The sequence below is a fragment of the Convolutriloba macropyga genome, chromosome 2 (genome assembly GCF_964194025.1).
Source record: "Convolutriloba macropyga chromosome 2, txConMacr16.3, whole genome shotgun sequence".
NCBI lineage: Eukaryota > Metazoa > Xenacoelomorpha > Acoela > Convolutidae > Convolutriloba > Convolutriloba macropyga.
Window position 1 is genome coordinate 53570619 of NC_134469.1, and position 27489 is coordinate 53598107.

General features: G+C 34.8%; 2 long non-coding RNA genes across 2 annotated transcripts; one reads left to right on the plus strand and one right to left on the minus strand.

Moving 5' to 3' along the window:
• Nucleotides 1–12778: 12778 nt before the first annotated feature.
• LOC142335354 (uncharacterized) lies at nucleotides 12779–27131 on the minus strand. The gene is made up of 3 exons (XR_012758867.1): nucleotides 25929–27131; nucleotides 15215–15749; nucleotides 12779–13221 (listed from the first exon to the last, which is right to left on the minus strand). It is a non-coding gene; the product is annotated as an uncharacterized LOC142335354 (long non-coding RNA).
• Nucleotides 21083–21497, plus strand: LOC142335353 (uncharacterized). The gene is made up of 3 exons (XR_012758866.1): nucleotides 21083–21165; nucleotides 21242–21315; nucleotides 21383–21497. It is a non-coding gene; the product is annotated as an uncharacterized LOC142335353 (long non-coding RNA).
• Nucleotides 27132–27489: the final 358 nt, after the last annotated feature.

Below are 27489 nucleotides of genomic sequence, written 5' to 3' on the forward strand. Positions count from 1 at the left end.
TTCACCGTTATTATGATCTCCGAAAAGGGCTGGAGGGGGAACAACAAATTTTGGGTCAAGTTTTAATGGTAGAGTTAGATAAGTTCTGGTAGTATCAGGTTGTTTTCTGATACAATGGTGAGAGTTTTGGTCTGGATCTAGTGTAGGCGAGTTTGAACTCAGTGTAATTATTAGTGGAGCACCTTTAAAACTGAGTGGTAGTTAGATTTGAAATGAGGGTGATGAATTGACTATATTAAATGAGTGATTCCAATGTGCTTGTGAGATTAAGCGTTAAATATTAGTTACTGGTCCTTGTGGTGGATTAAAGGGATTACTCGCAATTTGTGGTGGAGTAGGTGAAGAAAATTGAGACTTAATTGGATCGGAAATAGAGGTGTCTGATATAAGACTAATATCTTGTGGTATGTCGTTTATGGTTGAAACAGTGTGAATTGGCTGTGGCCATTCAGAACTAATGGTTTTATCTGTGTTTGCGAAGTTCTTAGGTTGAGTGGAGAACTGCAGTGCTTTTGAATAATTAATTAGTTCAGTTTGTTGTGCTCGTGGTTGAGTGGGTATAATAGTTGTTGGTGGGAGTTTTGTATTCTCTATAAAACCTAAGTATGGCAATAATTTCACTGTGTTTATATGGTGGTGTTGTTGTTGCTGTGCTTGCGTTTGGTGTGTTTGCATTTGGCATTGATAGGTGCATATGGGATTACTGATTGTGGGGTGAAGTGGATGAGAAGTGTCCAGTAGGACGAGGTCTATCTGCAGATTTGGCAGTAGTAATGACTGAGTAGGGGTTTTCTTGTACTTGTGATTTTTTATAAAAGAGTTTAAACGACGGCTTACTGGGTGTGGATTTTTTATTCGCTTCACTATATGAGCAACTAGGTGATTCGGTGACGGGTGGGAGCACTTGGGCTAGTATTTGATTGTTGACTAGAGGACGCAATTGTGATTTTAATCTCTGGCCATGAGTGAGGCAATTATCACAATAATTGATTTCATAATTTGTTGAAGTTGGGCCAAAAATTATTAAGAGATTTAAAGTAGGTATACTAATGGGATTGCTGCGGAGGGGGAGTCTGAGGGGATGACAATGTGTAGATAGATGAGATCTAAAAAATCAGCAGAGAAAACTGTTAACAATTCTGCAATTTTATAATTTTTTCTAGCGAAAGAGAAAATAATGTGTAGACATACGAGTTAACTTTGTGAGTTGTTGTTCTTCAATAGTTGGTGTTGTTCATCCAACATAAGAAGTTCTTTAATAAGTTTACTATCGTATGAGGCTGGGATAGCGTCAAGATTAGTTGTGTATACATTGTCGGTGTAAAGGAGTTCAGATAGTTTAGGTGTGACTTTAGGTGGGAATATTGGTAGACAGAAAAGGAAAATGTGTTCGTTATTAAAATATCTCATATAGAAAACCCATTCACAACAACTTTGTGATTACAATATGTGATCTAAGTTATAGAAAATGTCTTGAAAACGAATTTGTTTAGGTTCAAAATTTTGAATATATCTAAAGGTATCAGCGTATGGTGTTCTTTTAAATAATACTTCAAGTTGTGAAGTAGTTTGCCTACCCGGTTTCGATAGAGATTGAGCTGAACTTCCAGTACTGTGAGACTGAAATTATGAAGTTGTTTTGAGGTGGTGGCTTTCGTGAGCAGTTCAGTTGAAGCTTCTTGGAGCTGATTATTTTTGCTGTGATAGCTGGTTCGGAAAAAAGCTATGAACTATGCTGTGACACAGTTCTTGTAGCCAAGGAGAAGAGAGGTAAAATCAAATTTGAAGACTTAGTGAAAAAAAATTTTCTGAGTGAAAGTGAGAATAGAAGAGTGAAAAGAGAAAAGATTGTTGACAGAGTGAAGTTAATAGAGTGTAGGTTGATTTTGATTCAAGAGAGAAGAGAAAGAAGAGAAACAACTAGATTGAGAGAGAGGTTGACAGAAAAGTGATGTTAGACGATACAAAACAGCCTGATCACGCTTTTTATTCGGGGAAGAAAAAGTTATCGAATCATTTCTTAGTAAATAATTGAGATAAGGGAATTCTTGCCGGACCGAACCGTGGGTCGGTTGTTAACTTAATTTTTAGTTAGTTTCCTTTTCTATTATTTTCGTACGGAATGGCCTATAATCCCCTTCCCTTCATTTCCTGATGGAGGGGTTTTTGTGGTTCTGCTAGGGTAGCAGGTGAAAAGATAGTCCGCGTGCTTTGTTTACTATGTTAAAGAGCTTGATTATTTTTCCCAGTAAAGTAATTGTATTAGGGGGTTAGGGGTGAAGAAACTATCCGAATTATCCTTCTCGTATAAGAGAAAGAGGGAATTGTATTTTTATAGGATTTGTATTTACTAGGTATTTAGTGTGTTAAGCTAATTTGTGTTCGACTAACGAATGCCAGAAGAGTGATTTTGTGTATTATAAGTGTGGTTTGTATATGTTTTAATGGCCGCAATTTTGATTGTGGTATGAAGACTCTATAGTCTTTCATCGGTTGACGTCTAAGACGAGTGTCTCTTGTTTTGTAGTTTCCCCAGTGAATTTTGGGTATTTCAGACAAACTACACGGTGGTGGGGGAAGCGTTCATTTGTGGATGATATGTCTGGGTTGTCTAGACTAAACAAGACAGATTTTGACTTAGTGATAGTCGGTTTTGTGGGATGGAGTCGTAACAAAAACTTATCCGAAAGATTTTTTTCCGCTTGTTCTTGAACGAAAAGTTTCTTCGGTTAATATTGTACAATATTACTTCTATGACGAATTTTTTACTTACCCGAGAAATCTTCTAGTTATTAAGTAACCAATAACTAATGTGGGGGTATCAATTATTTTGTAAGGTCCAATTTTTTGTGGTTGAATTTTCCTTGATATTCCTATTTGTGTGGCTTTTCTTACAGTTAAAACATAAGTGTTGATTTTAAGTGGTTGCACCGTTCCGAAACGGCGATTTAATAACGTGCGTAACTGTTTTTACTGGTTTAAATAGTTGTGAACTTCTTTATAAACTTCTGAAGGTGTCTTTTCACGATTGAAAAACCAATGTGCATGGATGATGACGAGATGATCAGTATGTGTATGTTCGGGGAAGGAATTAAAAGGTGAATAGGGTGAAGGTTTAAAATTTCCAAAGCTATCTGTAGTGGAAGATAGATTAAACATTATTGGTCTTTTTTGTTTCTAACCAAATACAAGTTCATATGGTGATAAATTCATATTGGTTCTAACTTGTGAATTGAACGCAACAGGAATTGTTTTTACTTTCTGTGACAACGTTTCGTATTGTGAGTCTAAAAGTGTGCAAAGAAATGTGTTTTGTTGACGATTACTATTCTCAACGAATCTATTAGACCGTAGTGCGTATGGCGTTTGTGGATAAAAATGTACAATATATGTGCGGCAAAAGTGTTTTAACTCTGCGTTAATGTATTCATTTCCATTATCTGTTCCTAGAATATCGGGCATCCCAAATTTGACAATCTAGTGGTCAAAAAGCACAGTGAGTGCATTTTCTGCGTCATTTTTGAGAGAAGGATGAAGGGCTACATAAGGTGTGAAGTAGCCTACAATAACATAGACATAGGAATTTCCATCCGAAGACGGAGAGATTGGGCTTTTTCTGTCCATTGAGAGACGGTCATTAATTTATTGTGAAACTTCTAAAAACGGCTGTTGTGGAGCCACGACAAGGTTTGGCATGGACTTGCTGGTGTGGCAATTCAAGCAATCTTGTGTAAGTATTGCGATCAATGTTTTAAAATTCGTGAAGTAATAGTTCTTTATTATTGTAGCATATGTTTTTCCACGACCAGGATGGCCTGAAAGATTGTGAGAATGTGCAATATAAAATATTGTTAGAAGCAGAGAGAGTGGTAAACAAATTTTTGGTGAAGTGGTTTCTTGTATGTAGTATCAGAAATGATTTGTCTCATTTATGCTTAAGACTTGAAAACGGTGATAGTAATGTAACAATCCTTTGTTTGCTCGGATAATTAGAGAAGGGGCGGGGGTGTGATTTTTATTTTTTTTCCAGAGAAGTTGTCTAATAACCGGGTCCGTGTTCTTGTGCTTCATATAGAAGTGTAGGTTCATTTCTGTTTGTTCGTTGTAAAAATAATTATAAATTTCTGAAGATTTAGGTATAAGATCGTCCAGTGCTCGGAGTGAGAATTTATTGATGTTTATTATTTCTGCATAATTTGCATTTAGAGAAGACGTTTTAAACGATTCTGTTTAGTTTGTTTTGTAACAAGAGAAGAGGGTTTGGAAATTTCATTAAAATTAAATGAAATTTTTATACTCTGTGGTTTGGTTTGTTCTTTTGTGTGAACAAAAAGAGAATTGGTTTGTGGTCAGCGTATGAAATGATAGGATGTTGTGACTCTTGAATGAGAAATTCGTATTCCAAAAGTGCATAAATTATTGCGGAGCATTCGCGAAGAATGGTTGAGAGTCTAAGCTCTGTTGTGGAAAACAAACGAGAGATTGCTGAAACTAATTCCATTCTTCCAAATTAGTTTTTTGCGGAGAAGTGCAGCTTCAATGCCATAGTTAGAGGCTTCACATAAAACATAATTTGGTTTTTCTGAGTTAGGAATTGCGAAACGAAGTGTTCCGTCTGTAAATTCTTTTTTTACTCTGTCAAATGTTTGTCGTAGTTCTGGAGTCCATTTAAATGAAACTGAATCAACAAAAGAAGGAATGATCAGGAGCGGCTTTTAGGTTTACTTTTTTGAGAATTTTGGTTGAGTGTTTGAAACTTTGTGTCTCTTGTAGTGTCTTGTATGAAAAAATCATCAAGATATATAATGATTTTATTTTTGCGAATCAGTGGTTTTTACAAATACTACTCATAAAGGATGAAGAGGCTGCAGGGCCAAATGGAATGTCGTAAAATTATCGTTTAAGTTGTGAGTCTAGCGGCATCTGGTTGTATGCGCTGTTCATGTCAGCCATAGAACAAAACCGTCCTTTAAATTGTGTTAGTATTATTTAGATTGGTTCGACGGGCCTACTGCATTTTGTTTCGTCAATCATTGTGTTCAGTTGGCGAGCATCTGAAACGATTTTTATTGATTCTCGTTTTTAAAGAATAATTACTGGATTAATGAAAGTGGTTCCCGTAATGAGTAAATCTGTGTTTACAGATGCTATGATAACGAAGTGGGTTAGAATATCTAGTAAGTGTTTTTCTCGGTCTTGTAATTGAAGAGGGATGCGGGTTCCTCTCTGTTTCTTAAATACCGCAGTTGCTTTTAAGGGTAGGTTAAGTTTTATTTTAATTTTACCTACATCGAATTTAGACGTAGCATAACATTGTTTATATTGTGTGAGAACTTGTGCTGAATGTTCAAAATGTAGTTGCGTTAATTTTGTGCATTCAAAATTGAACATTGTGAGAAATTCTCGATCGCATTGTGTGAATTGTGAGACATCAAATGGTATATGATACTTTTTCTGTTGAGACTTATATTCACGTTCCTGTTGTTTAGTGAGGTTTAGATAATTAAATTTTTTTCAAGTGTTTCTGATGTGCCGTGTGTATGGTAGTTTGAAGTACGAGCAGCCATGAATTCTGTGAGTTCATTAATGCGATATTTCGTTGTTTGAGTGAAAAGTCTTGTTTTGCATATCAAATTAGTCCTTTAACAAGTGTTAGTGAATGATTTCAGGGGTTTTTGTAGTAATATTTGGATAAATGATTGGTATTGGTAATCACGGTTGTTTTTATCCATTATAGAGATAAACGTATTTTTGCGAAGTGGTATACAATAAAAATCAGATGCATAAAGAATAGTGCCGTTCGGATATTTGTTTTTACAATCATATGCAGTTAAAGAATAAGTTAAAATTCTGTGTCCAAAGGGTTGAAAGTGTAGTGATTTATCACTAATGACAAGAAACAACCGTGAACAGTATGGGGTTGATTTTGTTGAAGAGTCATAATATTTTAGTGATTTCAAATCGTGACTTTGTTTAATCTCTAGTGTATGAGATGAACATATAATCCAATCAACATATTTTTCTAGGAATGGTGTTCCTAGGATGTTGAATTTTGTGTTTGAAACGTGAAAAATGAGTGTGAAGGAAGTTTTTCTGAGAGTTCTAATTGCTGTTACATCTGGATGGAGAGTAACATTTAATGTGCCAGTCGATTGGAGTTTAAAATTATTTGCTACTGAGAGAACAAACGTTGATGCTTTTAGTTGTAATTTGTGGTACTCTTTGGCTTCATTTCAAGAATCACTATTTAGTAAAGTTGGCATGGCGCCTAAATCTAGTCGAAAATCAATTTCAAGGTATGGTGGGAAAACTGTTTTCGTGTAATCAGGTGTTTGATGTGTATATATTGTTAATGGTAATACCCAAAAATTACTATTACATGAAGTACAGAGAGTGTATTCTTCTGTGAGAGTGTTACCTTCTTCTTGGCAGTTAAAATATTCGTCTTGGGTATCTTGAGTTATTTCTATGAGTAAGTCGTTGAATTGTTGTTCTGGAAGTTTTTCTTCTGAGACGTTATGTGCTTCTGTATTTTCTGTGTTAGACGGTGTGTCGTCTGTTTGTTCCTGGTCTAAGAGTGAGTTAATGTAATTTCTTACATTTCGAAATCGATTACGTGAAAGAGGGTCGTCGTGAACAACTTCCATCTCTATTATAATGAGCTGATTGAGGTGTAGAATTATTTGAGTATATATAATTAGTGCTATTGTTAGTTTTGTTCTGAGAATTGTAGGATCTTGGGTATGGTGAATCGTTTCTACTCGGTGGTTTAGAACTGCTATTACCGTAATAAAGTTTTGAATTTAAATATGAAAAGTTATTTGGATTTCTATGTCTTGGATTATCACGGTGTTCTCTACTGTTGCTTCTAAAGCGATAAGAAAACGATAGTGGTTCTTACCTGTCATATTGTTTGATGTGACTTGTTTGTTTGGATGGTTTTGGTTACCTTTCATCGCTTGATTAAAACTTTGTTTCTGAAAAATGGGTTTTTCAAGATGTTTTCCGTATCTTTTGTCAGGACAGGTGGAATTGCTCTGTCCCGATAGTGAGCATTTTTTACAATTTATAGGACGAGCGGTTTTCCCTTGAAATGTGGATCAATTGAGTACTTGTGACGTACCACGTTAATCCCCTGTACAATATCTTGTTCCATCATATGTATATCATCTACTGTGAGATGATCAATATCTAGCGAAAGGTTATTAACTGATTAAGAAAGAGTGGAATTTGGGCTAAGTTTATGTCTACCTATGTCTGTTCTTGTTAGGCCTTCTTGGTGTATTTTTTCAACTAATTGTGCGAATGGAAGTTGTGATTCCAATGCAATTGATTTGCCGTTTGCAATCTTTTTTAGCGTGCCATTCCGGCAAGTTGTCGATCAAGTGCTCTGACGAGTGCGTCATTCATTTGTGCGTTACGCGTATCTGGAGCGTTCTCGACATATGCTTTTCGAGTCATTTATTCTGTTCTATGTGCTAGTATTTTCATCTGTTCACCAGAAGCACGTGTTATGCTTTCTAATTATAGTTTCGCTTGTGTTTCCGATTGTTGATTATCAATAGTCTTTTGGAATTCGTTATTTTTTATTTCTAGTGGTAAATGTGAATACCATTGTTGTGCCGGGCCAATTAGGGCCGTTTGTATCATAGCAATTCGTTTCAGGATTCACGCTTCAAGATATGGTGAATCAGTCTGTTTAGGTCCCGCCGTCATTACCATATTTGCTGTGATATCATTTAAGAAATACTCTTTTGTGTAAGTAGGATCAGTACCATCAAACGATCTTAGAGACTGTTGCATGGGCACTCAGCCTTTTAAAAAAGGATACAAAATTTGTGTATTTCTGCGAACTAAAGGTGACGGTGTTCGTGTAGACGCCGCTTGTTGTTAATAAAGAGTTGGGGCATTTGTTATTTGTTGATTATTGTGTGAATTGAGTTGTCGAGCTAAACTCAATAATTTTTGTGGGGTAATTTGCATATTTTGTTTATTTGTTGGTGTTGGAGTTATTTCATATAATAGGTTCGATTATAAAGAAACAGAGTTCTGTCTTTGTAGACGTGGTAAATGTGTGTTTACATTTGGTAACGTAGGTAGAGTTGTATTTAATGGATCTGAATTTTTTGTCAATTCAGTCGAGTTCACAGGTTGTCTGTGTTGGCAATTCTGGTTAATAATTGTGTTGTTAGTGGTATAAGTAGTGAAATTATTGTTGTCAATATTTTGGTTATTATTTCGGCCATTATCTTCGAGGTCATTTAATGTGTTCAATGTGTGTAATGAAAAGAGTGTTGAATCATCTATCAATGTGAAATTAAAGTCGATAATTTTTGTAGAATTTCTGATGGTACTTCTGTGATCGTTACAAAATTTTGTAGAAACCGGTTTGAATGATAAATGTAATGTAGTGTTTCTGGTAGATATTAACAGTGGGTATGTCTCAGCTATTAGTTTTGTAGCTGGGAAAATGTGTCTTACAAGACTTTTCCAAAATCTGTGTATGTACCAAGATAGAAGTGTCAGATAATCGAGAGCTTCTTCTTCATTTAAGTTTACGTCTTTCATAGAGCTTATGTATGTTTTAAGAAATGAGTGAAGCCTTTTATTTGTTGTCGACCAATTTTGTGTGCGCTCTCTTTTCGTGACTGTAGAGCAGCATTATTAAGTGTAGAAGCGAGACGATTAAGAAATTCTAAAGAGGGTTTTCTAAGTGCGCCCGCTCTATCCAAGGGTTGTATTTCTGACCATACTCCGTTAAGGAATTCAAATAGTGCATTTGATAGTGGGTTAAATAGCGTGTCACATATAAGAGAAATATATGTGTTTGTGAGAGGATCACAAAAATAAGGAATCAAGACCTTGGTGAAGAAAGGAGAGGCTCTTGCTCTACTGCAAAGAAGTGATATTTGAATTGTTTTGCTGTGTTTGGAAGTAATATTAATTCTTCTTGGTGCCGATAGTGTTTAACTTCAAAAGGTAAAATATCGCGTAGAAGACGTTTGTTCTGTTGTGTAAGAACAGCTAATTGTAGTTTGTCAGAGTGTATGTCTGTATTAGAGGAAGTTTGACCAATGTGATGGTTCATTTTCTCAGTTTATATTTTATATATTTTGTTGAGGTTGTTTTCCTTTTTTTAATCAGCTTTAAATGAAGAAAAATTTTAAAAAATTATATAAAATATTTCTAAGTTTCTTTCTCAAGAGAGAATAGTGTGTTTTGTGTGAGCTCTTTTTACGATTAGTGTTTGTTAACTCACTGGTCGCACCAGTTAAGGCAGAGCCATGATGGGCTCCTTTTACAGCCTTAAGGTATAAAGAGCTAGGGCTACTTATTTCTGCGCGCGAAGTCGACTTACCTATATCTCTCAGACTAACCGACTCAGTAAAACAATGAAGGTATACTTCAATTATAACGATGTATGAAAGAGTTAACACCGGAGTCAGAGGTATGCACATCGTGCAGCTACTCTAATAGACTGACTGAATATAGTTATTGGCGTTCTCTCTAAATAAAAGCGAATAGTGTCTCCTCAGTCTCTGATTGGTGTACATCCAGTACTTCTACTGCTACAGATCAGTTATATTCATGTCCGGGCCAAATTTCTTTTATCCAGTAGTCTCTACAGAACCTCTCAATTAAACTGGCCTCTGATTTTAAGTACGCTTTAAAGAACACAATTCATAAAACCAAATGCCAGATGCAAAATCAATAATTCGATTAATTTTACAAAATTTAACCTTTTCAGATGTATGAGGCGGCAATTTTAACAGCAATTGATTTGCAGTACATGTACAGTCACATAAAACAACAGCTTCGAGTGGCTCATCAGTCTAACTGTACAACTTGCGATATGGATCTCGCGAATAAATTTTGTCGCATAAAAATTTATTTTTGAAGTAACTTTGTTTCCCTTTTTTGCGAGAATGCAATAATTTTTATCAAGTTCGGGTTGGCTCCCAGTTTTTTTGAAATTGCTATGAATACTTTTTCAACACTCTTTGTCATAGCAGGAATTATTTTACTGGTATCTCCAAAAACAAACAAAAATGAACCAAGATGAAGTATATCAGAAATCAGTTGTAAAAATCAGGCGATTTTGTGTCCTTAAGATTAAAGAAATGGATGGCGTACAACTGTATGTGGAGAAAAGGAAAAAAACGAGACCAATTTTTTATAAGAAAACTTATTTGTCTAGTGCCATATAATTCATAAACAGAAATGAGTATTCTTCTCTATTGTTTCTTTTTAGGCGCCAATGAACTCAGTTAATTTGAGCACCACTGTTTTTTGAAGATGAAACTTTTGTTTGAGGACGACCACACAGCTCATTTATCTAAATGTGAAAATTTTAAAATCCTATATATTGTTGCCCATTGTTGTTCCGACCCCCACTTTAGTGGAAACACTAAAGTGGGGATCGGAACAACAATGGGCAACAATATATAGGAGTTTTAAATTTTCACATTTAAATAATTGAGCTGTGTGGTCGTCCTCAAACAAAAGTTTCATCTTCAAAAAATAGTGGTGCTGAAACAGTGGGAGGAACTATTTACTCTCTAATGGGTTTTTTGTTAGACAATTTTGGCCGATCGATATATCCATCGTGATTTGTGAGTCCTATCAACAAAAAGCACGTACATCGTAGAACTTGGAGTTCAAAAGAGTTTTTCGATTTTGGCACATTTTTGCTAATTTAAATTAAAAGTTTGAAGGGTAGAGTGTGATTGTTATGGTTAGAGATAGAAGAGAATTCCTGAATTGTTTGATTGGAGATTTTTTTTGGCTAAAAATTTTGATAACGTTTTCATCAAAGTTTGCACTAGGTTTGCTTTTTTGATCCCCTTGGTTTAGATTTGCGAAATTGGAGACCTAGAAACCGCTGAAAAATTTTCACTAATTTCCAAAAGAGAGCTAACTGAAGTCCGACGCCCTTTAAAAATTTTTTTGGACTTAAAATTTTGTCGTTTTTTCCAAAACTACTTCCATAATTGTACAAAATTAATCCTTTTTTTATTAGTTTCGAAATATTTACTTAACAATTAGTCTAACTCGCAAACATTTGAAGCATTTGGCTGGTGTGTTGGACGCGCACGCGCCAAAATTAGAGATGGGTTTGATATCATCATGGCTTCTTACAATCAGAAACTTTTCTTGTGCGGCTTTTTTTTCAAATATAGTCTGCCGTCAGTCCCATATTTTTGCTCTATGTTTTTCATTCATACTTTTGTTGTTAAGTTTTATTGTCGTATGCCAATTACAACAAATCCCTTTTTGTTCTGAATTTTATCTTTTTTACTCATTTTGAAAATTTGTATCGTTTTCGTAATTTATTATAATAAATATTGAGAAATTTTGCTTAATTTTTTTGTTGAAGCAAACAAAAACTTTTCTGTGACTTGAACGTTAAGACTGATGTCTTTATGGGTCAGACACTTTGTTTCTGAAGAACTTTGTGACTTTTTTTTCATTTTTTTGGTTCTATTAGTTGTCATATTGAGATGTCGTTTTAAAAAAATTAATGGTTTTCAAAGGTTAAAATGTAATTTTACCGCGGTTAAAATTTAATACGTTCAATGGCGTCAACACTGTGGTGTGGTTTTGTTGCGTTGTTTGTAAAATCAGTTAGTTCTGCCTGTATTTAATGTTATATTATAGTCTTATGGTTTAATCTCTGATATAAGTTAATAACAAGCGCAATTAGTTTTTAAAGAAGTCGCAACATAAACTGTCTACTTTTTTAGTCGACAGCGTATGTCGGCCATAAATTTTGAAAGTTTTTGTTTTTCAAAAAAACAATGGGTTTCGTAGCTATGCCATTTTTATCTCTGTTAGCTTAGTATCTCTATAGACCATTCAAATCGCTTTTCTATTGACCTAAAATTGGCTCGTTATAACGGCTTCAATTTCATCAAATGGCCATTGTTCTTGTTACAACGAGTTTTTATAACATTTTAGAGATTTTTACATATTCGCCCACTTTTTTATGTATATGTTTTTTTTCACGGAGTCACAGTAATGGACAGTCCTCGGGCTTTTTGAAAAAAAAACAACGCAATCATACATTTTATTATGCTTAGTGAACACCATAAAATTTAATTGGCTGGGACAGGTGTTTTGCGCAGACTTTGATTTTTACTAATTTCTTGTTTTTTCTTTTTTTGTAGTCGTAAAACATATCCCGGATGATGAAAGGTCGCAATTACTTTATATAGAGAGTTTAAAAAAATATCTTAATGATTTCATTTGATGCATATTGTTTTTAATTAGTTTGACATTAAGTCTTTGCAAAAAAAGCAACATTTTATTAAATATTGCACTATTGCTCAATTCTTGTCGAATTGTTACCAAGTTGCATTGATAAAGATTCCCATTTTTTTCAATAATGAAATGCAATTTAATCTTCTTTAGTGTAAGTTTTTTATGATGCTGTTTTGATTCGGTTATTAATGGTTTTCGAAAAATAGACAACTACATTTCGTCGTAATTATTTTTTTAATTATTTGGTTTTTATTGCTTTCTTTTCTGGTAGTCATATGATGACAGGTCTCATCGGTCCTCTCAGGTAGGTTTTTTATTCTTATAGTAGATTGTTGAACGATTTATAAATTTTTAATCTCTTCCGAATTTGGTAGACAATTAAGTGAAAAATGTAGATGAGCGAGGTCCAGTCTTTATGTGCAAACGCACATTGCCGAGCCTCCTTGTGTAAATATGTATTAGGGAAAGCTTCGTTTTCTCTATAACCGACACTCAATGCTTGAAAACCCGAAAAAGATAACTTTTTAACTATTATTTCTAAATACTAATAAACTTTCAACTTTTTTTAATAACTATTAATACTAACTACTAATACTATTTCAGGGCACCAGAGCAGAAATATTAACAGTAATCTAAGGCCTAAAAATCATTAATCCTGCTAGCAGGTTACAGTTGAAGCGCTCAGTTGCAAACGAAGCGAAGTTCTGAATGATTTTGTAGAAGAGCGAAGCATCTATCAGCTATGTATCCAATTAATCCAAATAAGCATAATATAGCATGTACAAATCTGCGCTGAGATGAGAAAATTTTTCAGTTTTTCTGTTTTTTTTTCGGCCAAAACCTGAAACACTCTTGTACAGCTTTTAAAATGCCAGACATCCAAAACGCCAGATTGCACAACGCCAGATTTCCATCAATCAAATACAGTTACGACTTAGAAGGTTGCTGATACAAGCACTACTTAATTTGCCAGATCTGGAGCGCCACATTTTAAAATGCCGAATTTTCTATAAACATTCCCAGGTTTTGGTTCAAACCCAAATTGAGCTATGATCAGACTACCCTGACCGAAGTAACCACTGATCAGACCTTCCAGGCCAAAATGATCACTGATCAGACTTTCCAGACCAAAATGTCCTCTGATCAGACCGAACCCAGACTTTTGTAGAGACTATAGTGCGCTTATGATCAGGCCTTCTGGACCAAATTGACCGCTTAACAGACTCAATCTAGACCAAATCTGGAAAAGTATTTTTTCTGTTTCAAAATTAAAAGTAAGCTAAGTAACCACAATCACAAAATTTTGTTTGTTGAAAAAAAATTAGAGATTTGTTATACAGTCCTCTCTTTAATTGCAATTATTTAAATTACTACAATACAAAACATTTTTATCTGACTGAATATTTTTATCTTTATATAGAGGGCTGAAAAAATCAGAAAGTAGATATTGTACTTTTCATGATTTTTTTTGTTTTTCCAATACTTTCTTGAAAATTTGGTGCAAAGTTTTCTGTGGTAACTAAAACCTTTTTTATAATTCAATGCAAAAGAAAATTTATATAAAATTTCTTCCTTTTTTCTAAATGTTGTAGATGTTCGATAATTTCGTTTTTGAGGAGTTTTTATAATTGCGGGGAAAGTACCAACTGTACCAAGAAACATTTTTGTAAAAATTCCGTCAGATGTGAAAATGGCAAAAAAATTGTCTTTGTTGAAGAAGGTCGTTATATGCGAAATTTCAATAATTTTCCGTTTTTCTACAATCTAACGAGAACTAAGTTGATATTTTTTATTATAGTTGATCAGACCTTCCAGACCGAATTGACCTCTGATCAGACCGAACCCAGGCCATGGTACAGACTGTAAAGACTATGATCAGACCGTCCAGACCGAATTGACCTCTGATCAGACCGAACCCAGACCATGGTCCAGAGTATAAAGACTATGATCAGACCTTCCAGACCGAATTGACCTCTGATCAGACCGAATGCAGACCATGGCCCAGACTAAAAAGACTATGATCAGACCGTCCAGACCGAATTGACCTCTGATCAGACCTAAATCAGACCATGGTCCAGACTATTGTGCGCTCGAACCGCTTTCTAGACCCTGTAATTTCGGTCTGGGAACACAGGGGTGTGCGATCGATTGGGTCTGATCATAGCTCAATTTGGGTCTGGACCAAAACCTGGGTTGTCAGATCTTAAAACTGTGGGCATTTTATAACCTGCAATATGTGTTTTCCAAGCAAGGTTACGTGACTCGGCTAAAGTCACTTACCTGATAAGCATTTACCATTATACCCCTTCCCCTTCCCATCAGTTCTGTCGCCATATACCGAATAGCCCCTACCCAAACACCCATTGTCTTTAATTTACCATAAGGGGCCATAATGTTTTTTGCAATAATGGGCAATAATGAGAGAGACCCAAAAATGCAACCGTTTTTTCTATGTTGCAAAACGAGATTTTTGAGTGGTAGAGAACTCGAAACTATTGAAATCTGATTAATGTACGATCGAATTTGGTTTTTATAATCCTTGAACAATTATATGATGACTGCATATTTTATATATAACGAGTCCCATAAAGTTGAAATTAATGAACGCGTTTTACAAATTAGTGAGCGAGTTCGAAGGTCAAAGCTCAAATTAAAAATGGAGAAAAAAGCAGGAGGAAATTGAGCCACAAGAAGAAGCAATGGCATTCAATTGACCAAGTAGTTGCTCAGTTGCATGTTTTGTACATTTTCGAAAGTTCGAAGTTTTATGGGACAGACTATATGTTCAAGCACTTTGTATGATCTGAAAAATCAACTGTTTTAGACAAGCGTGACACGCTAAACTTTGCGCTGAAAGTTATATTTTTCCATCAATCATTTTTTTGCGCTGCTTATGTTAGTATCGTTTGTATCCAAATTGATAACAAGATCTGGCAGGTTTGTCTTCTGGAACCTGCAACAGCAGCAGACGCATTCACTTAATCGTTTCATCATTTTTCGTACCTTCTTTCTGACGTACAAATTGCTGGAAGCATAGAGACAAGGGTTGATCAGAAATACAAGGCCATAGAGTGTCTGTGAAATCCAAAACCCGATGTCGAATACCACCGAAGTTTTGTCCATAATTAGGAGGTACCAGAAAGCAGCAGCGTTGAAAAGCGAGGTCGGCAGAGCAACAATTATGAACACTGAGCCCACGTAAAAGAATGATACTGTAATCGTTCTTTGGTACTTTGTTTGCTGGCGCTGCTGTTTTGTTTCTTGTAAACTCTCTTTCTTTCCACTGTTTGTTTCTCTGTTTTTGTTTGTTTTGTTTTGATCACTGTTCTCAGAACACCCAATTGATGAGACGCTTGAGAAATCACTGGCTACACTCATTGAGTGAATTGAGCTTGAGTCATTATCAGCCAACGGGTTGAGCGTACTCACAGCTACAGTATTATTTTGTACCGAATATGAGCCGTTGGATGTATCAGGATGATTTTCGTCTAGAAAACAGCAATCTGTTTGTTCCGACCCCACTTGTGGACCCAAATGGTTTTTTTTTGTTTAGACAATTTTGGCCGATTGATATATTCATCGTAGAGAAATATGAGTGGTATCATTAAAAACCTGGTCACGCGTAGAATTCAGAATTAAAAAGTTTTTCTTTTGAATTTCGTGTTTTTCGAGGAGTTATAGAGGTTTCAAGTTGTGTGTGAACACGTGATGTTTGGAATGATTTTGATCCCTTTTTTGTTCAAATTAAGATTTTTCTATAAAAATATCAATTCGTAATTACATTCTAAGAGACGGAAAGCCCTGAAAAGTGTAGTTTTTGTTTCATAGGGAAGTTTACTATTTAAAAAATCGATTTCCATTTGAGAGCTGATATATTAATAAATATTTTATATTTTTTCTCAGTTTTTCAATTCACTTGGAAACTAGTCACTTTTTAAATCCAGATTCCGTTCATGACATTAACAATCAAATGATGCCCAATGAACAAATAATCGCTCATTTTTTATGGCCCCGACTCTGAGTTTTCGTAATTTTTATTGAAATTTTGGTTTTCTTTTTGAGATTTCAATAAAATTTCGCAGTCCTATTACAAAGGATCGTTGACTAAAAATGCAAAAGGCTTTTTAAAGAGCAGTAAGCGAACCTATGTAGTAATTTGAGCTAATGGCTGTTAAGATTTAAAAAGAAATTTCGAAGAAAAAATATTTTGAACATTAACCGATCTTAAATTTGTTTTTATGAACTATAAGTCAGTCTCTTTTGCTGACAGGACTCCATTGTTCTCTATAGCGACCAAAATTAGTCTGGTTAGCGGTTTTATCTTCTAACTGTTGTCTTTACGACTTGGATGCCACCCCTTTTCATAATTTTTTAAAAATGTTTTAGTCTCATTTTCCATTATCTTGGAACCTTTGAAATCATATCACATTATCCTCTTATTGCCATGTCCCATTGGCGTACATATGACTTTCAACAAATCATAGATAAAGTTTGCAGAGAAAAACTTATGGTTTTAAGAGTTTCAGCAGTGTCTTCTCCCACTTTTCTATTGATTTGTAGATTATTGCTTTTGTCTTTACGACTTGGATGCCACAACTTTTCATAATTTTTTTTTAATTTTTAGTCTTATTTTCCATTATCTTGGAACCTTTGAAATCATATCACATTATCCTTTTATTGCCATGTCCCATTGGCGTACATTTGACTTTCAACAAATCATAGATAAAGTTTGCGGAGAATAACTTATGGTTTTAATAGTTTCAGCAGTGTCTTCTCCCACTTTTCTATTGATTTGTAGATTATTGCCTCTATTTGTTGTCGTTTTCAATGTCATACGACTTTTTGTGACGAATTTTTGTTGATTTAAGAAGAACACAAATTTTGCCTTCTCCTTGAAGCATAACTCATTATAACTTACTTTTCATTGATTTCCTTTGAAAGCTATTGAATTTAATGGCTTTGTTACTACGGGTTTTCTCAAAAGTTTCGTGTTTTTAATGTATTTGTTCACTTTTGTTAGTTTTCTGATGTCAAATTGTTACAAAAGAGGGTTCCAATGTTTTTTTAAGAATTACTTGAAACTGTAGGAATTTTAAATGAATAGTTTATCTTTTAAGGGCGTCGACACTTTTCTCTCTCATTTTTTTTCAATATGCATTCCTTCATGTTTTTTATTCTTTACGCAGTCGTAAACAGCGGAGATGTCTCATAAAGTTCTAACAGAGTGTTGAAAGAATGAACTTAATCAAAGCAGTAATTTTATAGCAAATAGCTCTCAGATTTAAGGTATCATTTGTTTTCAAACGTTTATTAAACATTTTGGTTTTTTTTATTATATTTGTCATTTTGTGTCTAGTTTTCATCATTGAGAGGCCATATAGTAGTTCGAATATCAAAAGGACCATTGATAATAAGTCGCAATTTGTGTTTTGTTTGTTGAACAATATGCGTTTTCAAAAACGTTTTGTTAGTGGTCAATATTTATGTTACTTTTTCTCCTCTTTAAGCACATTCGCGTAATAAGAGATACAAATGATTTTCAAAGGAAGCCCAAGTGAACACACTTGTTCCTCAGTGTACTTTTAACTAAAATAATTTATTTAACATTTAAAAAGAACAAAATTTTCAAATAACAGCGAAAGATTTTGTTGGCTTCAATAATTTGTGTTTTCGCAAATTGTTTATAATTTTTTTCAATTTTTCATCATCTGAGCTCCAGTTTTGTGTCTTAATCTTACCAATAACTGATTTTGTTGGCTTTGCATTGACAATTTAGTAACTTCATTTTGAATGTTTCTCGTTAAAATCTAATGGCTTTTAAGAAGTTTGTAAATATTTGTTTTAAAAAATATTGGTTGATTTTTGAGTTTCGCCGCATTATTGCTTCTTTTTATCAGCTTTTTATCTAGTCTCCTTAATATAAAATCCCATCTGCTTTATAGTAACGAAAAAATAAATGTGTGTGGTTAATCTTTCTTCTTATTGTATTTTGACGCTGTATCTAGCTGCTTTTAATATTAGAGGTTAAATTTTTGCCGAAAAAAATGTTCTCTCTTTTTGCTTATTGTTTTGTTTATTTGTTTTCGCCCGTAGATTTATTAATGGGGTGAAATCTCGTGAGCGCTGTAATGATGCATGGGGTCGTGTATTTCATTTAGAATTTTGCTTAGATTTTTTAAACTAAAATATCTATTTTTAATTATCTCTTCCATTGGTTGAGAGTTATGTCGGAAATGTAGATGAGCGCGGGTCGGAACATCATGTTCGAACTTACAATAATGAACCTCCTTGTTGTTTTACAATAGTTTGTATAGTTTTACCACAGCAAAGCCAACTTGGTTTTCTTCCTGAAAAAAACTTAGTTTTTTTTTCTGTAAATAGTTATAAGTTAGTGAGGAAAAATGAATTTACAAATGTTAGCTGTTTTACTCAACATGGCTGGCAGATTGTTGAAAAATAGACGCGATAGACGCTTGTGGCCCTCCATGAATTGAAACAACTAAAGAACTAAAATAAACAGATCGACCACCAGCCCTTTAAAAGACCACTAGGCTTTCTGGGTTAGATTCGGACTGTCAATTTTATGACATATACGGTCTATAAGAGAAAAGCCCTAAAAGAGGTTATTCAAAATTGATATTCGAAACCAAAAACTCAAGACCTAAACTCAAAAATTATGGCATATAAGTTTGCCACTACTTCGATGCGCACTATTGTTCTTTAACTAAAAAATGTTCATAAAGATTAAAGTTCCTTAAGTGAGTTCAGAAGTCAATTTTATGAGCGAGGTATGTCACAGTTGACCTAAAATCAGAAACGACGTCACGTACACAATTTTAACTGCAAAGCCGTAGAAGTCACTGAAGTCATTCAAAAAGTCAGTTCCAAGTAGTCAGGTCGTATGAAAGATTGATGGAGATGACGATTTCCCCCAAAAATAGCCGCTATCGCTTCGAGGCTATTAAGAAACCTGTTATGCTCTTCACATCAAAAAGCAAAGATTGTTTCAGATGTTACTTTTCAAGTAACATCTGGTAATTTTTACTGGTAATTTTTAATTGCTGTTCTGAGTCGGATAATCTAGTAGTCGTGTTTTATGTTTTGGAGGATTTTTCCTTGTCAGTTTTTTTTCTAAGATGGCCTTCCGATCGTTTGAGTGATCTTACTTGTCGTCAAAAAAGCTGTTATAAACTGGTAAAACTTGAGGGAATTAACTCTCTGCGCAGATCATTTCTCTCATCCCTGCTTAGAAAACCCAGGGTACAATTTCACAGTTCACTAAAACTTCGATGCAGAGAGCTTAGTTTGGAAGTTTGAACTTTAAGTTAAAGAATTGGAAGTCTATTTTTTTGTCCTAAACTTAGTTTCCTCTAGGACACAAAGTTCAGAACAAAGAAATTAGAGTTTCATTTCTTGAATCAAACCGCTGTAAATAATCGGCTACTTCGCTATCAGAGAGCGAGAAGGTTGTTTTATTTCAACCCCTGTATGGTTTTGAGAAAACATTGTTTCACTAATCTGTAAAATTGTACTCTTAATTTCAATATCAATTGAACTTCTTTACCTTTTGGTTCTCTAACAAAAATCTTGGTCCCCTCGGGCCTCGTGCCCAGAACTCTGGCGCAATCGCCCTTGTGTCAGGGCGGCACTAAATCTCTCGGGCGACTAAGATTTCACTCTTACATGTACATATACGTAAGCCCTAAATGTGTGCATTGCTGAAGCTGATTCCTGAAGGCTTGGAAGGCAGTTTAATTTTCCATAGGTTTTGAAACTCCCTGGAAGAATACATATCGAACTCCTTACCACACTGCCCTCCACACAAACAGATACAAGCCCTCCCTTTGCACCGGTGATGCTGGCCCTCATAACCTTAGGTTAGCTATACAACAAAAGCCAACCCAACGCTTGAGCGCAATCCGTCCAGCTCGTTTTGGCTTGCGTTTTAGATCCACAGTTGGCACAAATCACTGACTTATTATTTTGTTTAAAATCTTTTTACAAAACCAAAGCACAAGATCTTATTTCAACAAAAAATATGCAATTCCAAAGAAATTGCAAAGAAAAATGCAATTTTCACACTCCACTTGCAGTATTTACAACAATTACTGATGGTGGCTCTAATCAAATTGAACTAACTACCTGATTGCAAAGGCGTCTGTAAGAATTTTGTTTCCTGCACTGATAATTTGTTTTTCAGTGTTTTTGATTCAGGGCTAACTTCGTTCCCAAAAAGGTCTTGGACTGTTTTATACAAAGATTAACTTAATCCAAATTTGTCTCCTGTATTGCATTTATTGCATATTTTGTTGTAGATAAAATATATAAAAACTGTATTGATGATAACCATTACGAGCTGAAATTGGGGCCATAAATATAAAACAAAATAGTTGATATACTAAGTAATGCTTATCATGAAATGCTATATTTTCGTGACATCTTTCATGACTCTCTATGGCAGTCTTAAGTTTCCTGACTAATTTTGGCACAAGGAGAATGCAAAAGATCCCAATATTTTGTACACACATTATCAGCTCCGCTATAAGGTCCCAAACGAAAATACCGATGGTTACCTATATAATGACAACCTACTCAAAATATTTAATTATAATAGATTTTGTTAACTTTTGCATGACTTTCTAAACTTTAATTCAACATTTCTCTGCTAGCTTGGATTGTTCGCCATTTCTCTCTGTATTTCTGAGTAATCGAAAAACAATTTATTATTAGAGATTTTAATTGCACAACGGAAACCACAGAATTCGAATTTTAGCCAATCAGATTGCTCCGCTAAAAATTTAGTTCTGTGTGCTCTGTGGCTCTGCGTGCACTGTGGCACATCTGAATCTGACGAACTTCCTGCTGTGACACATTTTTCCATTTTATCTACTCAACGCAACCAAGGTAATCTTTTATATCTTTAACTATTGTGTTATTTGTGTCCACATTGAAAATTCGAGATTTGTTTTTGCCATTCCAGGGTCCAGACGTTCACAGTAAAAGTCAACCTTCTTTCATCCCAATCACCATCTTTCCACAACATCGTTCCAAAAAGTAATTAAATGTAATTAATTAAAACAAAAATAAAACAAAATTAAAAAAGCACAGTTTTGTTTTATAGCATACGATTTCTCTCAAAAACAACAACAACAACAACAACAACAACAACCAGATTACAGAAAGCAAAGATTATCAAAAATAAAAAATAGAGCTGTACAACTATTAAACAAACTTAATTATTTAATTAAAAATAATTACATCATCCCCCCCGCCCCACTCCGAGTTTTTGAAGCCCACAACTACAAATTATGTGTTACTATTTAGCAAATTATTAACTATAAAAATAGCACGTGCGCTTGGGGGCCTAATCGATATATGTCCACAAATCTGGAGGTGGAAACAAAAAAAGATTCAAATTTCTCAAAAGTTTTTTTGTTAATCATTTGGAGTGAGAGTTGAGTTGAGTGTTCAGTTGAATTTTGCGTTGAGTATTGAGTTGAGTGTTGAGTTGAGTGTTGAGTTGAGTGTTGACTCGAGTGTTGAATTGAGTTGAGTTTTGTTGTGTTGAGGTGTGTTGAGTTGAGTGTTGAGTTGAGCATTGAGTTGAGTAATAAGTTGAGTGTTGAGTAGAGTTTTGATTTGAGTATTGAGTTGACTGTTGAGTTGTTTGTTGTGTTGAGTGGTGAAATGAGTGATGAGTTGAGTTTTTAGTTGAGTGTTGAATTGAGTTTTGAGTCGTGTGTTGAGTTGAGTGGAGTTGAGTGTTGAGTTGAGTGTTGAGATGAGTATTGAGCTGAGTGTTGAGTTAAACGAAAAAAAACCATTCTCGATTCCGAGCTGGACGGGCTTTATAATGATACCAGTCTCAATTCTCTACTATGAATTTATCGATCGGCCAAAACTGACTAAACAAAAGAAAAACCCATCTGAGTAAATAGTTCCTCCCTCACAAGTGGGTCGGAAGAACAACTGAATTTTTAAAGTTGTTATTATTGTGTAAATGAAACCGAGCATACCGGTCATTTCCCTACGTTTAAAGTCGACAATATGGAAGGTCAGTTCGCTCTGAAAGTTCTGATTATGTTCTGTTTATAGTCTGGACAATGGGCTGGATATCAGTATGATCATAAGCACACTATTGTCTGGAACATAGTCTGATCACAAGCTCTCTTGGTCTGGAAAATCTGATCAGAGATCGTTTTGTCTGGAAAGTCTGACAACAGGTCATTTTGGTCTGATCAGAGGTCAATTCATTCTCAATAGTCTGGTCATTGATTAATTTGGGCCTGGAACTCAACCTGGGATCATGGGAAATTATCGACACGGGCATGAAGGAGAGAGCTGCAATATTGATTAAGAACTAGCACTTCCAGTTATGATTTATTATTTTTTAAAAATTATTAGAAAAAGATATGCTGTTCAATGGAACTAAGATGCTATTTCTCTGTGTCGGCATTTACAAAACTATTCAACCTTTTGGAAAAATTGCAAGGAAAATGGTCTATGGAAAAATGATCTGAGACTTATCCGTTTTCAGCTTGGACTTTGGAATGGTGATCACAAATTTTCCAAACAGAAAAAAGAGAAAGAAAGGAAGGAGCGGAAACAAAACGTTGGATACGAGAGAGGTGACTAGTTTTGAAGCAATAGCACGCGAAACTTTTATGAGTTATTTTAAATAATTTTATTGTTTTATTTTATTTTTATAATTGACTGGGACTATGATTTTTCATTTAATTTTATTCAATTATAATCGATTTTGTCTTCTGAAATGGTAAATATAATCTATTATAATTGCAAAATTTTTTGGCATTTTAATTAATTATAATGATACAAAAAAAAAAATTTCATGTGTGCGGGTATCGACTGCTTCGAAAACAATGTAACTTTTCTCCGTGTAATATTTTTCACAATAGTGCTCAACCGACTTTTCGACTATTTTTGCTATGAATAAAACATAAGATGAAGCTATGAACAAAGCTACACTAACCAACATACCAACGTAATTCCCAAAAACCGAGGAAATTAAAAGGTTTCCTAAACCACAATTTATACTTTAGAGGCTTAATGGCAGTGACCTACCTATTAAATGTCATAAGAATCAACATAACCAACGAAAGGAAAAAGAAAATTTGGTAGCACAATTTGCCCTTCATGATCTAACAAGCAGAATGCAATGCACAAACCCAAAACCATTCAATCTTTCTATTATCAAGTTGGGTAAAACTAAACAATCGGAGGGCGATTTTTTTCTTTTTCATCGCAAAAATTGAAAAAAAAAATTGATTGCAAAAACCAACATTCTAATTATTAGCCTAAATATATAAAAGCTGTCGAATACTAGGTTTTCAAATTCCGCCATTTCGGAGAATTCTAGTTGAATTTAACCAAATATGCCAGGAAAACCAGTGACTAGTTTTGTTAATTAATAAATAAATAACGAATGCGTTAAGATGGGTTGTTTGCGTCTGTGATTTGACTCTCCATAGTAGACCGCCCGGCACAAAATTGACAGCAAAAGTCAGACAGTAATATGAATCAGTCGATAAAACAAGGATTGCCTAAAGCTGTCTGATAAGCCACGTTTTATGATTAATTGCCCTAAGTCTAAAAGTTTCGATTTGGTCTGGTTGCGATTCTCAAAATAGTTCGCAATGGAAGGTCTACTACATGTAACCATGTAAATGCTTCGTGTCTTCGACACGCACTATCTCCGACAGTATAGATATGGAAACAATTTCAATCGGACTGGAGAACTTTATTCCAGGGTAGCGAAAGTTTGACTGTGTTAGTTTTAAGCAGGCGTTTATGAGGGCAAAATGTGAACCAAATTCAAAGTTGGTTTGAATAACAGAGCAGTTCTAAGGTCATTAGCAGTTCTAACGTATTCCTTAAAATGCACAGGTACACATTTAGTTTAAAGATCTCTCACACCTCCCCCCTCTCCCCCCAAAAAAATTCTTCTGAGAATCTTTGTTTGTGTGTTTGCCTTTTCTGTGTGTAAGATGAATAATTGCTCCATTAAAAGTCTCATTAATTTCACATTTTCTGTTGGTTTTTTGATCGATAGCCCAGTCTGTTAATTGTTGTCAAACGAACTGTGTAGCAATTATTAGTCCTCGTGTTCTTCTCTTACATTTTCTGATCAGCCGTGACTTTTCGTCCTCGAAAACGGGATAAATGATAAATTGGTAAAGTCATAGAAGGCTCTACTGGTAAGCTCCGCAATTTTCTAATAGCCTCACTAGTCTTTGAGAGCACCGAAAGTTTGAGATTCGCCGAAACTCATGAGCACCTTACTGACCTGAAATTTCAAATCTTGCAAACATCTTGAAGGCAAGCTTGGAAGGGAATACATATTACTTCCATTCTGCTTACAAGATTTGAATCATCTTGCAAGAATCTTTTAAAAGTTTGATTCAAAATGCAAGTCTCTTGCAAGATTTTGAGTTCTTCGGCTTTTTTCATGATTAAACGGCTATGTTCGGCGTTGGGTTGAGCTGAAATAGTTAATCAACTGTCAGAAAATCTAATTAAGTCAAGCTAAAAAGCGATTTTTTTGAGATTTTCCCTATGATATTTGCTGTCCTTTCCTCCTTTTTTTTTCATTACACGATTGTGACCGGCAGTGGCGGAGTTAATGAAATAAGCTTATAGGTGTACTAATTTGGTACGATATCATCCAGAGCTTTAAACGGTCTTTTAATGTTTTGCACAAGATTCATTTCTCAGAAAATTCTTGAAAGAATCTTTCTAGATTTGAATCCGGTTATTACTAGGTAAAGCATAAATTCATGATGATTAAAAAATTTTGTATTTTTAACCCCCCTCCACACACACACACACACACACACACACACACACACACACACACACACACACACATACACACACACACATAGAGAGAGAGAGTGAGAGAGAGAGATAGAGAGATAGATAGAGAGAGAGAGAGAGAGAGAGGAGAGAGAGAGAGAGAGAGAGAGAGAGAGAGAGAGAGACATACAAGGCAACATAAAAATTAAGTAGGTGTAAATTTATCTTGCAAATGACAATTTATTTAGTTTTTGTATCCCCTCCTCACTTATGCCCTAGTTTTGGCTTGCTGATACCCTCTTTTCTCCTTGTCACCCCTTCACCCAGTCAGGCTCTAGCCTGTATAACTTTTAGGTAGCTCTAAAAAGCCTAGCCAACGCCAGTCAACTGAGAGCAATTCGTCCGTTTGTTTATTTTTCTAAGTGGGGCCCCTTCACAAAGGAGCGAGGGGTTTCCACCCTCTATTAGATGATCGGCTTCAACAATTTTTTGCTGAAATTAGAAACTCTGAAAAAAGATGAAATAAATGCTGAATGACCGCTGTGGTTGAGTAATATTTTACTCATTGGCCCTCAAATTACATGTAACCATTTTGTGTTTTGTCAACCTGAATTTATTAGTTAGAATCTTCAATTTCCTTACAAAAATATTCATCATTAAGCGCCGCATGCAAAAAGCGTTAAGATTTTTTATTTCAAACTTTTTTCATAATGTTAATGATTTTGATTTCTGAAAAAAAATATTTAAGGTTATCAAAATAAATTTTTTTTCAAGACAAGAAGTCATAATGCTTGCAATGTATAATCTGCCACCTATAAGATTGGTGCTTTGTTTAATTTCAATTTGTAACATACCTCTATGTTCTGAAATTGTTTGCCCATTTTCTGAGAAGTTTGTTTCTTGAAACGTCGTTAATGTATCCTTGCTTGGCGTAGTTGTTTTCCTATTTGTAATGTCATCGTTTCGGAAAATTTTAATAAGTGTCACGAAAAACTTACAAAAGTGAGTATTCGATCTTCCTTTTTCGAATTGACTAGAGATGGTTTTGTAGACAAAGCACATGAAAAGTGTGTTGCAGATTACAAGAAGGAGCTGAAATTGAGGCCACAGATAAAAAACAAAGTAATTAACATTTATCAATGCTCGCTCTGTAGATTTCTCCCTTTCATAACATTTCTCGTGTTTTTTGTATTCAGTCAAACAATATGGTAGATTTTTCTCTATCTCCCACCAAGAATACCCAGCACAAGCCCGTTCGTAATATGTTTCGCAATACTGTTCGATTGACGTGTCAACAACTTTTGCAACAAACAGAGCATACGCGACTGCTGAGAATAAGGCCACAGTGATAACTGTAATTGCCAAAAAACTGAGTAAGATACTGCTCTTGTTAAACCATAATCTGTATTTCATGGGTCTCATAGCTGCAACATACCTATTTAATGTCATTAAAATCAGCATTACCAAGGAAAAGAAGATAAATATTTGGAAACAAAGTTGTCCTTTCAACATGAAGTTAGAATCTATTAGATAAAATGGTATACACATGGCTAAACCGTGTAAAGCGTCAATCATCAAATTTGGTAAAATTAAAAAATCGGAAGGCAACTTTTCCTTTTTGGTAGCAAAAATTGTAAAAATAAAAATATTGGCATTGAAAACCAAAGTGCCAATTATTAACTTAAAAGCGTAAAGGACGTGAAATATCAGACCTTGGATCTGGTTCGACATTTTGAACTAGTTTTTAATTCGTTTGATGCAAATATAAAAACAGGAAAACGTTTCACCAGTTGTTAGCCAGATTATTAAGTAGGTGTCTGTTTTGTTATAAAAGGTTTGTTTTGCCCGCCCACCATGTCTGACATTCTGTTTATTTTATCTGCCTATAAGTAAACGTTTAGCATCTCTCAAACAACACAAGGAGGGCTAAAGACAGTCAGTCAATCAAAAGGAAAAATAAATGATGGAATCGCGTAAAATGAACCCTATAATTCGAGCGCAGAAGGCAAAAGTCTGTGCACTACGGTGTAAAATCTATGCGGACGAAATCATATGGATTTGTTCACGCAGTTAGACAGTTTTGCAAAAGTCTATGCCAGAAGGCAAAAGTCTGTACGCAAGGGGGGGGGGGGGGGGTAAAACCTAAAATCTATTTAAAACCTAAATTTCTATCGTTTTATTCACGCAATTAGATAATTCTCCAGTTACTAAGTGACATGTGGTTGTTGAGACGGTTCATGTATTTTATTCTCACATGTATAGATAATACAATAGATTTGTGTCTCTGAGCGCTTTTTGTAGCTCAAAGTTTGTCCAAAGTTCACAAAAATTGGCGCAACTTCAATTGCCGTTAAATCTACTGAAAATCAACTGTTATTTATTGAAAGTTCCTATAGGTTAATTGAAGAGATAACT